Raw genomic sequence first — 12,346 nt, forward strand, 5'->3', positions numbered from 1 at the left:
TTCCTTTAACAGGAGACAAGGTGCCTAGATCCTCACAGGTCCCCACGCCTGCTGTCATCATCTTTCCCAGATTGATTCCACAGGTTTGTCACCTTTCTGGCCCAGGGAGGTGTTTGAGTCTATGACATGGTGCGCAGAGCATTCACATAGAAGGAAGCATAGGTTTCTCTGCAAGCAGATGAGAGAGGAAGAGAAAAAGTGTAGAAGAAAATGAAGCAAGAACATACTCAAAGAATTTGGATCTGCAAATGCATGGCTGTTGTAAATTCACTTAAGAGTCACAGTAGTGCGATGCCCAAGCTTGGCCTTAGGTCAATGGTGGGCGGGGGTTCGGGGGGAGGGAGCGGCACACAAAAGAGGAAGCAGACACCCCTGGGTATAGTATAGTTCAGGCCAGGGGAAAAAACTGCATTGCGTAAAAGTGCTGACGAGTCAAGAGTCAAGGACAAAGTATGGGCGTGCCTCAGTTCAAAGTGCAAACTCAAAGTTTACACTTGAATGTTTTCTTTGTTTCAAGTTTTCATTTCAATTCTGGCTAGTTAACATATAGTGCAATATTGGTTTCAGGAATAGAAATTAGTGATTCATCACTTATATGCAACACCCAGTGCTCATCCCAACAAGTGCCCTCCTTAACGCCCATCACCCATCTAGGTTATCCCCCTCCAATCTCCCTCCATCAACCCTCAGTTTGTTCTCTATTAAGAATCTCTTGTAGTTTCCTTTCCTCTCTCTTTCCCCCCTCCCTTCTTATATATTCATCTGTTTTGTTTCTTAAATTCCACATATAAGCGAAGTCATATGGCATTTGCCTTTCTCTGACTGACTTATTGTGCTTAGCATACTACACTCCAGTTCCATCCACATTGTTGCAAATGGCAAGACTTCATTCTTTTTGATCACTGAATAATATTCCATTGTACACACACACACACACACACAACACACACACACACACACACACATCTTCTTTATCCATTCATCAGTTGATGGACATTTGGGCTCTTTCCATAATTTGGCTATTGTTGATAGCACTGCTATAAACATCAGGGTACCTGTGGCCCTTCGAATTGGTATTTTTGTATCCTTTGGGTAAATACCTGGTAATGCAATTGCTAGATCATAGGGTAATTCTATTTTTAACCTTTTGAGGAACCTCCATACTGTCTTCCACAGTGGCTACCCCGGTTTGCATTCCCACCAAGTGCACAAGGGTTCCCTTCTCTCCGCATCCTCGCCAACACCTGTTGTTTCCTGTGTTGTTAGTTTTAGCCATTCTGACAGGTATGAGATGCTGTCTTACTGTGGTTTTGATTTGTGTCGAGTTTGATAAGTTCTTTGTAGATTTTGGATGTAACCCTGTATCAGATATTTCACTTGCGAATATCTTCTCCGCTTCTGTAGGCTGCCTTTTAGTTTTGTTGATGGTTTCCTTCCCTGGGCAGAAGCTTTTTATCTTGATGAAGTCCCACTAGTCCATTTTGCTTGTGCTTCCTTTGCTTCCAGAGATAGAAAACCATCTCAATCCTAGAGGAGAACACAGGCAGCAAGCTCCTTGACATTGGCCACAGCGTTATACTTGATTGTAACCACCCCCAGCCACCTTTGTCTCCGCCTCTTTATCTAGTTCTCCAGATCTCAGCCTAGACTTAAGACAGCATCCCATCTGAGTTGACCTCCGGGACTCAGATGGGCTTGAGGTTCTGCATTCTGTCTTCTCAGGTCTGAATGCTTGCTCATGCATTTCCCATGGCCCGTTTAGGCCTCTGTCTTCCTCAGCAGACACCGCTCATCGAGAGCAGGGACAAAGTTGTTTTTGTCGCCATTGTTCCTTTCACCGCTCAGCAAAGTGAGAATCACCATTATGTGTACATAACACATAAGTAATGAGATGAAAGGACACAGTGGATGAATGGCCCCGCCAATGCTTGTTATGATGTAGGGCTATCACTTTGTGGAATAAAAGCTGAAAAGGACCCTCCTTTAACAAGATAATCTTGAATGAGCTTAAAATCAGATTCGTTAATTGGCTTGTTCAACAAATATTTACTGATCGAGGTTTGCACTTAAGAACATGCCATGGGAATACAAAAAGAGGTCATGCAGGCCAGGCCAGTGGGATGCGGGGGAGGTGGACAATGCAAGAAAGGGGCGTAACATGGGAAGTCTACCCACAGAACACGACCGTATGGTTGAACCTGGTAATACCAACAAAAGCTGTATATTAAAAGCATTTCTTTTTTTTCAATATATGAAATTTATTGTCAAATTGGTTTCTATTCAACACCCAGTGCTCATCCCAAAAGGTGCCCTCCTCAATACCCATCACCCACCCTCTCCTCCCTCCCACCCCCCATCAACCCTCAGTTTGTTCTCAGTTTTTAAGAGTCTCTTATGCTTTGGCTCTCTCCCACTCTAACCTCTTTTTTTTTTCCTTCCCTCCCCCATGGGTTTCTGTTAATTTTCTCAGGATCCACATAAGAGTGAAAACATATGGTATCTGTCTTTCTCTGTATGGCTTATTTCACTTAGGAGACTATAGATGCTGGAGAGGATGTGGAGAAACGGGAACCCTCTTGCACTGTTGGTGGGAATGCAAATTGGTGCAGCCACTCTGGAAAACAGTGTGGAGGTTCCTCAAAAAATTAAAAATAGACCTACCCTATGACCCAGCAGTAGCACTTCTAGGAATTTACCCAAGGGATACAGGAGTACTGATGCATAGGGGCACTTGTACCCCAATGTTTATAGCAGTACTCTCAACAATAGCCAAATTATGGAAAGAGCCTAAATGTCCATCAACTGAGGAATGGATAAAGAAATTGTGGTTTATATACACGATGGAGTACTACGTGGCGATGAGAAAGAATGAAATATGGCCCTTTGTAAAAGCATTTCTTAAAGAGAAAACTAATGCTGCAATTCACATTACCGTGTGAGGTAGTAAGCTGGCCACATGCGTACAAGTAATTCCCTTGTGAGACAGGTTCTGTGCAAGCCTCACATCCCACAATATTTCTGCAAAAAAGAATTTAGAAGACAACATGCGTGCAAACCATTTTGGGTGCTTGTTAAAAACGTGGATTCCTGGGCCCCACCCATAGGGCTTCTTATGCAGAGTACCCGAAATCAGGCTCAGGACATGCCTCCAGGGGGGCCACTGGAACTCGCTTATGGAAACGCAGCCTTCAAGAAAATGAAGTCGAGCTTCCTCATTGCAGAAACGAGAAAACTGCGGCTGGTGGCCTGTCTCAGTCTGTTGGGGCTGCCACCACAAAAATATCATAGGCCAGGTGGCTTCTAAACAGGAGAAAGTTATTTCTCACAATTCTAGGGGCTGGAAAGCCAAGATGAGGGTGCCAGCAAGGTCAGATTCTGGTGAGGGCCTGCTTCCTAATTTCAGGGCGGAAAATTTATCCTTGTACTCTCAGAGAGCAGAGGGCGGAGAGGGAAAGAAAGCTCTCCCATCACTCCTATTAGGGCTAATCCCATCATGAAGACTCTATCCTCCTGCCCTCATCCAATCCTAGTTACCTCCCAAAGGTCCCATCTCCTTTAATCCTCACATGGCAGGTAGGGCTTCAACATATGAATTTGGGGGGACACGCACATTTAGTCTATAATGGTGGGGGGTGATATTTGTATACGAGTGGCATGAATAAACAAAGAATTCAGAGGAATCTATGAATTTCTGACCAATGATAAGTTTCAGGGACATAAGCTTGTGTTAGCTGAGCTGGAAGAGAAAAATCAGACAATCATTTATGTCTGCTCTCAAGGATTGGAAAAACCTGAGGCACACAAGACCCACCAGTGTGATCAGGTAATTGCAAATATCAAGGAAGTGATCTTCCCCAAGCATAGGATATATAGAACTTGGAATCTCACTAATTTTTTAAAAACGTTTATTTATTTGAGGGGGGGGGGGCGGTAGGGGCAGAGAGAGAGGGAGACAGAGGATCCAAAGAGGGCTCTGTGCTGGCAGCAGAGAGCCCAATGCAGGGCTCAAAACTCAAGAACTGCGAGATCATGCCCTGAGCCCAAGTTGGACTGAGCCACCCAGGCACCCCTGGAATCATACTGATTGAATGGTGAAGTTACTGGACATAATGGTCAAAGAAAGCGAGATGGCAAAGTATTCTATGGGCAGGCAAAAGCAAATGACACAGAGTGAAGGTAGATAGATGATAGATATATGATAGATAGATGATAGATAGATAGATGATAGATTCTACTAGAAATTTACAAAGAAGGTATCACTTCTATTTCCAGAATACAGAACATAGGCAAACAGTATTCTCTGATTATAGTAATAAAATGACCTTAAAATGTTATTTTTAAAAGAATGTCATAAACAATTTCTTTTCTGGTTGGAAAATAATAATAATTATTGTTATCATTATCACTCTTCTAGAAACAATAATAATAATGAAAACATAGAAAATGACGAGTATGTGTTTTGAGCTCAGCATAATATTGAAGACGATACATGCCTGACTTCATTTGATCCTCCTGACCCTGCCAAATAGGTATCAACCACCCCCTTTCATTTGTTTCCTGCACCCTCAGCTAAACTACATTTCCCAGATTCCCCTGCAGTTAGGTTTGGCCATGAGATCAATTGCTAGCCTTTGGCCATGAATATGGCTGAGAGCGACATGTACTGTCCCAGACTTGTGTTCTAAAACTAGGGTTGTGATCCTCTGTGCACTCTCACTTTTCACACCAGCTGGCCAGGTGGGGAGGACACAGGGGAGGACTCGGAGACTGTCCAGCAGGACAGAGCCACCAGGAGAGAACCCAGGTCACTGGACAGGTCCATGGAGCCACATGTCTCCTCTTCACTTCATGCTCTGCTCACCCTCCTCTGGCTGTGACGTCAATAAGAAACAAAATTAGTGTCATTAAGCCAGTGAGACCTGGGGCTCTGATACACCAGTGGCAGCAAGTATCATTTCCCTGAATAGCAGAGTATTATTAACCCTGTTTCCCCAGTAAGGACCCTAATTTGTTCAAGATCTTGCAGCCAGTAGGTGCGGAACTGCGGCCTGAGAGGCTCCACACCTGTGCTCATCCCAACACATCGCGTGGTACCACTCTCTACCTGTGCTGCCTGCTTGTCACAGATAAAATGACCGCCGGGATAAAATTTTGCCATCCCTACTACGGGTCCCCCTGGAATTCACAATGGCACAAAGGGAAGGGACTGACGTAAGCGTTGTTGGATTCCTATGTGGCCAAGGATTGTTATGAGCCAGCCCATTACCAGAATCCCCTTTCCCTGGCTTCCAGGCCAGGTAGTGGATTGGTGAGTCGCAGCTGGATGCCAGCCACAGAGCATTCCAGTGGCATTGGACGTGGCTCAGGGAAAGTCAGATGCCTGGCAAGGAGATGTCACTGGGAACCACACAGACCGATTTCTTGGAAAGACATGCTGTGTTGTTATTCCAGGGACAGAAAAGGCTATTTGTGTGTGTAACACCAGTGTGTGTGTGTGTGTGTGTGTGTGTGTGTGTGTGTGTATTTGTGTATGTGAGAGAGATAGATGTGTGTGTGTGTATATATATATGTATCAGCATGTATACACACACACACACACACACACGCGCGCGCGCACACACACACAGTCAGCCTGGCCCATAAGCATCATCATACGTTTATATACGAATGTGCGTGTGTGTGTAAATATTACATCCATGTCAGTTTGTAAATAAAACAGCTTCACTGTGTGTGTACGCACATATTTATACTGTAGCCATGATGCTTAGCATACACATACACAAGTGCATAAAATAACGTATGCCTGCATATCTTTGCATGCTCGCGTGTATATATGTTTTCTCTCCGTGTGTACGTCCAAACTATTAAATCCTCCTCCAAGCAAATGGAAACATGTCTGATTTCTCTCATGGTTTTGAGAACCACCAGGAATCCACATGAGGGTAGAGATTGGGGCATTCAAATAAACACAAATGTGCTGTTAATGCAGCTGCTGGTGTGAGAATTATTTAAAAACCCAGTGACTCAACAGTATCTCCCCTTAACGGGGGCGAGGCGGGCAGGGGGTCTCTGTGGCCACCAGGAACGGCAGGCTGCACCCGGCCAGCGTTCCCTGACCACCCAAGCCTGCTCTCTGTGCAACTGACAGATATGTTTTGACAAGTTCTATTAAGTACAAAGACGGCCACCAGGGCAACATGTGGAGTTGATAGAGCGAGAGGCAGAAAGGCAGATCGCAGTGTGAGGCCCGCCGATGTTGACAGAATTTGCCGGAACAAAATGAGTCCGTGCTCCCCGTCATCTATTAGCAAACTTCAGTAAGGTCTTTGGCACCCACGATGCTTAGGAGGGCAAGCCTCTCTCCTCCTCGGTCTCCTATTGCTGTCTCTGGGTTGCCAGGAAATGGAGGACTTCTCAGAGCTCCGATTGGGTGTCTTTTCTTTCTGCTGAGTCATCAGGGATGCCGAGGCGAGAGGCTCAGAGTGGCCGAGGCTGGTACCGGCAGTGTGGAGCTCAGTGCCTTCCCAGCTCCTGCAGCCCCTCCCCGTACCTGTTTCTAGAAGCTTCCTGGGGAGCAGAGTTGGCAAGCGCACCTGGGCTGATTACCCATGCCTCTCTCACCATCTTGAGTACATCATCGTCATCCTCCAGAGCCCTCCTAAACAGGGTTTGGCAACGGCAAAAACAAACACTATTTTACAACATCCTTGGATGCACTTCCAAAATGCGAAAGCAATTAATCAGTAGTCTCCCTGAGACTCTGCTCAATGTGGCTGCCTTTGACACAGAGCTCAGCTTTGATGGGGGCCTGAGAAGCATGTGAGAGAGCCCAAAACGTGGGAATGGGCTTCAATTATTTATTTGTTTAGAAGACTGGGGAGAAGAACTTAAGCTGCGAGCACACAGATAATCCATCTAAGGCCCTCCCGGCAGTGAAGTCTTTTACTCCCTGCCTGAGCATTCTACTTGGAAAGGGATGGGTAGTTTCACCAGGTCTGGCATAGATCCAAAGGTTTCCTGGGTGTATGTGTGTGTGTGTGTGTGTGTGTGTGTGTGCATGCGCATGTACGAGTGTGTGTGCTTGCAGATTTAGGCAAGCTATACTTGGGTATCTGAACATCCCTGGGCCTTGTGTAAAGACTGCTGTTTCTAATTACTAAACATCCATGCGGCCCCGTGAGTTTCTAACGGGTAAGATTCCTTGTGCTGGATTTTCATGTCATTCTATGGAAAATCAAGACTGTTACGTTCTCTGAGAGATTCTGTCATTTAGAAACGTATTCTGAGGACATGGTGTAATCATCTTAATAATTGATTGCGGGGAAGGAAGTCACCGGTAGCCTAAGTTATTCTCAGCCTTGAACTTTGTCCTCCGTAGTTTATTACACACGTGGAAACATCTTGGTGGATCCATCATCCCAGGAAATTTATAGCAGCAGTCACCCTGCCCTTTATAATCCACGGGCTGACAATTTCAGCGATGGTAGGTGGATGAAAGTACTAATGAATGACAGGAAATGTAACTGCCCAACTCCACACGGGATTTCCCTAAGAAATAGACGTTGTTCAGTTGAAGGAGTGGGATCTTTTGACCCAAGTTTGCATAGATCCCTATAACTACCTCTCTTTCCCCTAAGACCTTTTTCCTATGTTTATATATTTCGAGATTCTGTTCAAAAATCTTTCACAACGCCATATATATACATATACATATGTATATGTTTCTTTTTGGATGTGGTCCCCTCTTTCCCAGAGATCCCGCTTTACCTGGCTCGTGGCCATCTTATCTTCAAGTACTTTTACTTGTTTTCCTTTCTTAACACTTGTTCGGAACTGTAAGTACTTTGAGAGGAAGGTCATGGTGTTGCTGATCCTATGGTCACTTAGTACAGATTCTTGCTCAGCCATTATTTGTTGGATGAATAGATGGATGGATAAATTCATAAGTAAAAACTTTTCTCTTTTGCCATCCTACGTATATACCAACATCCCAGAACAGTAACCTGACGTGATCTGCATTTTGGTATCTGTCCGTGCCTACTCAAAATTCATGTACATCCGGAACCTCACAGTGTGACCTTATTTGGAAATAGTGTTTTTGCAAATGTAATTAAGATGAGGTTATCCTGGAGCAGAGTGGCCCCTGTAGTCAACAGGACTGGTGTCCTTATACGAAGAGGAGAGGATACACAAAGACATAATATGATGTGAGAATAGCGGCAAAGACTGGAGCCAAGGAACACCAAGGGTTGCCAACAACCACCAAGAGGTAAAGAAACGTGCTTCCTTAGAGCCTTCGGTGGGAGCACAGCCTTCCAGCGCCTTGCTTTTGGACTTTCAGCCTCCAGACCTGGGAAAAAATAGACTTCTGATCTTTGGGTCATCAAGTTTGTGCTACTTTGTTCCAATAGCTCTTAGGAAATGAACACTCAGCTCAGGAAAGTGCGTGGCAGAGGAGAGACTAACGTGTCCTGCTGAACTTTAACCAAGACCCCCCCCCCCAAACCAAAGCGGATTCCCCATAGCGGGGGAAGCCTACTATTGTAGTAAAAACAGGACTCACAGAGATTTGCAGTAACACTGAACAGCTGATCTCCCGCTTCCAAGGAGGGAAAGGCAGCGGTGGGGTGGAGGGGGGAGACATGTCTGGGGCTGAGGTTCAGGTCCCAAGTCACAAGCCGGGGACCACAGCGATCGGCTGAGGTCATGCTGGCCGGACTCCACGGGCAGGGAATGGACAGGAGGAGTCCCATGAGTGCTTTGGATGCAGCAAGTTTGGATACAGCCTCTCGCTGTAGTTATTGGCTGGGCATAAGCCATGGGTGGGGTAGCCTTGATTAACGGGCCAGAGAGGAAGTGGGGAGAATCTTAAAACTGCCTAAAAGTCAAATTCCACTTCAGCATTTTCCTTTCTAAGTACTTGGCCATCTCGTGTTTGTTCCCTGTTGTACTTACTTTCCAATAAAAGCTCCATCAAGGCTACAAAGCGAGTCCTTCCACATAATCCTTAAGCGATGTACGATTTGGGAAAATGCCATCGTGGGATTCACATTCCTTCGATTCGTAAGTTCTGGGCGACGGGAAGAAGACATTAAAGCACAGTGACCGCAAAACCTCACTCACTCAGGCAAATTATCTGGAGGACCTTCCGACTGAATGGTGAGAGATTGGATCTCAAAAACATTGTTTTGAAGAAATCTCATTTTATTTCCTTCAAGGACAAGCACTAACCAGAAGGAGTCTAGCATGCAGTGAAGGAGGGGCCCTCAGAGGATGAGGTTTAATGAACAGATAAGAATGGTTTATAATTAGTCCATCATGTGTTTGTATGGCAAAGGGTGCTTGGGAGGTGCTTGAAGATGCTTGAAAACAGTATGTGCTCTTAAGTACTTGGAGCATTTCCCCAGAAATTTGTTTAGACAACTAATTTGTTTCGTGCAGCCATTGCTTGAGCCTTTGGTCTACTTATCCCAATTTCCACATGAGAGATGGGCGCGGTAATGAGGTCTCACTCAGTTTATAAATCAGGATGAGAAGACACAGAGGGACATGCTTCCCAGGGAGGAGCTCACACAGCTCTGCCAGAGAGGCTGGGGAGTGGGGTGCTGGCCTCCCAAGGACCCAGAGCCGCTCAGTGAACTGACCGCCAGACCTCACGCTGGCTTGTGTCGCTCACAGGCACACGTATTTAATCTTCCTCATCCAAGCACCACTATCCTCTCCAAAAACGACTGTCCTTTCTGCTTTTATCCTGTGAAAAATGAATGTGGAATTAGAAGTTGGAAGAATCCGTCTTGGAGGTTTGTTTTTTTTTTTTTTAAGTTTATTTATTTAGTTTTCAGAAAGAGAGCAAGCAGGAGAGGGGCAGAGAGAGAGGGAGACAGAGAATCCTAAGCAGGTTCCGTGCTGCTAGCGCAGAGTCAGACTCAGGACTTGAACTCACAAACTGTGAGATCTTGACGTGATATGAAATCAAGAGCCCGATGCTCGGCCAATTGAACCGTCCAGGCTCCCCACACAGTCTTGTTTTAATCCCACTGCCATCTGTATGTCTCTCGGTGTACCATTACAATTTTTTTTTAATTTTTTTTCAACATTTATTTATTTTTTGGGGGGGACAGAGAGAGACAGAGCATGAACGGGGGAGGGGCAGAGAGAGAGGGAGACACAGAATCGGAAACAGACTCCAGGCTCCGAGCCATCAGCCCAGAGCCCGATGCGGGGCTCGAACTCACGGACCGCGAGATCGTCACCTGGCTGAAGTCGGACGCTTAACCGACTGCGCCACCCAGGCGCCCCCCATTACAATTTTTTTAATGTTTATTTTACTTTTGAGAGCGAGAAAGACAGAATGTGAGTAGGGGAGGGGTGGAGAGAGAGGGAGACAAAGTATCTGAAGCAGGTTCTAGGCTCCCAGCTATCAGCACAGAATCTGATGCAGGGCTCAAACTCACGCACTGCGAGATCATAACCCGAGCTGAAGTCGGAAGCTTAACTGACTGAGCCACCCAGGGACCCTCTTGGCCTATCATTTGAATCCTCTCTTCATTTCATTATCTAAACAGGAATATTCAACGAGATAATACATATGTTCTCTGGAAACCGTAAATCATACGCAAATGCAAGAGACTATTTACGATCTATTCATTAACAAGCAGACCCAGTAGATGCAGCGTTTCAGTGATTCCAGGTTAAAGAGTCGTGCTTTTAGTTCCAAAGTTCAAGGAGCAGTGTTTGTTTTATGGGTCAGACAGACCTGGTTTGAGTCCCAGTTTTATGTCCTGTTAATGGTGTTTTGTCCATGATGTTGAGCTTCTTGACTTGTAAATTATATACAGGTCAGGTGGAAATGGAAAATGTGCTGAAAAGAGGTATATGGTGCTTCATACAGTGCCTGGCACATAATAAGTGCTTAATAAATGCTAGTGGACATATTATAGCCCAAATAAATTCTCGAAGCCCATAAGGGGACGGGGACAAAGATGTCTACTGCAACATTATTGGCGGTGGTAAAGTGTTGGAGGCAATCTGGTGTCCATTACTGGTAAAATGGCCAGTCAATGGGGGAGCATAGACATGCAGCAGTTAAAGTCGACAGGTCAGATGTACACATGAAGCCACATCTTGAAACATTGGAGAAAAGAGTAAAAAAGAACAGAATATGATTTAAAACACAACATATACAGGGTTGATGGGGGGTGGGAGGGAGGGGAAAACGGGTGATGGGCACAGAGGAGGGCACCTGTGGGGATAAGCCCTGGGTGTTGTATGGAAACCACTTTGGCAATAAATTTCATATTAAAAAATAATAATAAATAAAACACAACGTATATGTAAGTTAAAACACATGCATAAAAAACAATGATACCCATGTTGCAATAACTCATTGAATTCATAATGATTATAGACGGAGAGGAATGAGAATGGAATACGAGATGGAAGAGAATGAATGAATGAACGAATGAATGGATGAATGATAAGGGGCAATGGTGTGCCATAAACACATTGTAAAGATTGACTGACATGGTCTCCCACCCTCAAAGCGCAACTAGAAACTAAAATAAATATGGTAAAGAGAGCCCAGTGCCCATTATTTTTATAACACTGGCGGAGTCCAGCTTCCAAGACATATAAAAATAACAACAAAGCCACTCCCTGTGTCAACTTCCAGAGGCCGCTGCAGGAACTCACACATGAGCTGCTCAGAACTACAGACGCGTATCCTCGCAGTTCTGAAGGCGGGAAGTCAGAAATCAGGTGTTAAGGGCTGCGCTCCCTCTGGAGGCTCTAGGACAGCATCCGGTCTTCACGTCGTCCAGCTCCTGGTTAGTCCGGGCACTTCTCCACTGGTGGCCAAGTCGCTCCAAACTCCGCCTCCTTCTCTGGCTGAAATATCCTGGGCCTTTCTCTTCTAAGCACACGTGTTAGGATTCCGGGGATGTCTAGATAATTCAGGATCATCCTCTTATCTCAAAATCTGTAAATCACATCTGCAAAGATATTTTGTTTTGAAAGAAGGTCATATTCACATATTTTGTTTTGAAAGAAGTTTCTTGGAATAAGGATTTGGGCATATATTTGGGGGGGGCTGTCATTTAGCTCTCTACACTCTCTAACTGGGCCTCAGAAGGTAACAAATCAAGCCCACTCTACACTGGAAGGAGATCCGATGTCTCCTTCCCATTTGGGGCACTCGTCAACAGAATGTTCAGGAAACACCCAGAGGTGCTCATTCAGCCCTCAGAGCCAGGCCAGACTCCTCCCCTCCTGCTCCCAAAGCAGGACAATCCGGGAATCCCTGTCTGTGCCCCAGTGTGCTGCCTGTATGCCCACAGGGAAACCCAGG

Source organism: Leopardus geoffroyi, chromosome B3 (assembly GCF_018350155.1).
Source record: "Leopardus geoffroyi isolate Oge1 chromosome B3, O.geoffroyi_Oge1_pat1.0, whole genome shotgun sequence".
Classification (NCBI taxonomy): domain Eukaryota; kingdom Metazoa; phylum Chordata; class Mammalia; order Carnivora; family Felidae; genus Leopardus; species Leopardus geoffroyi.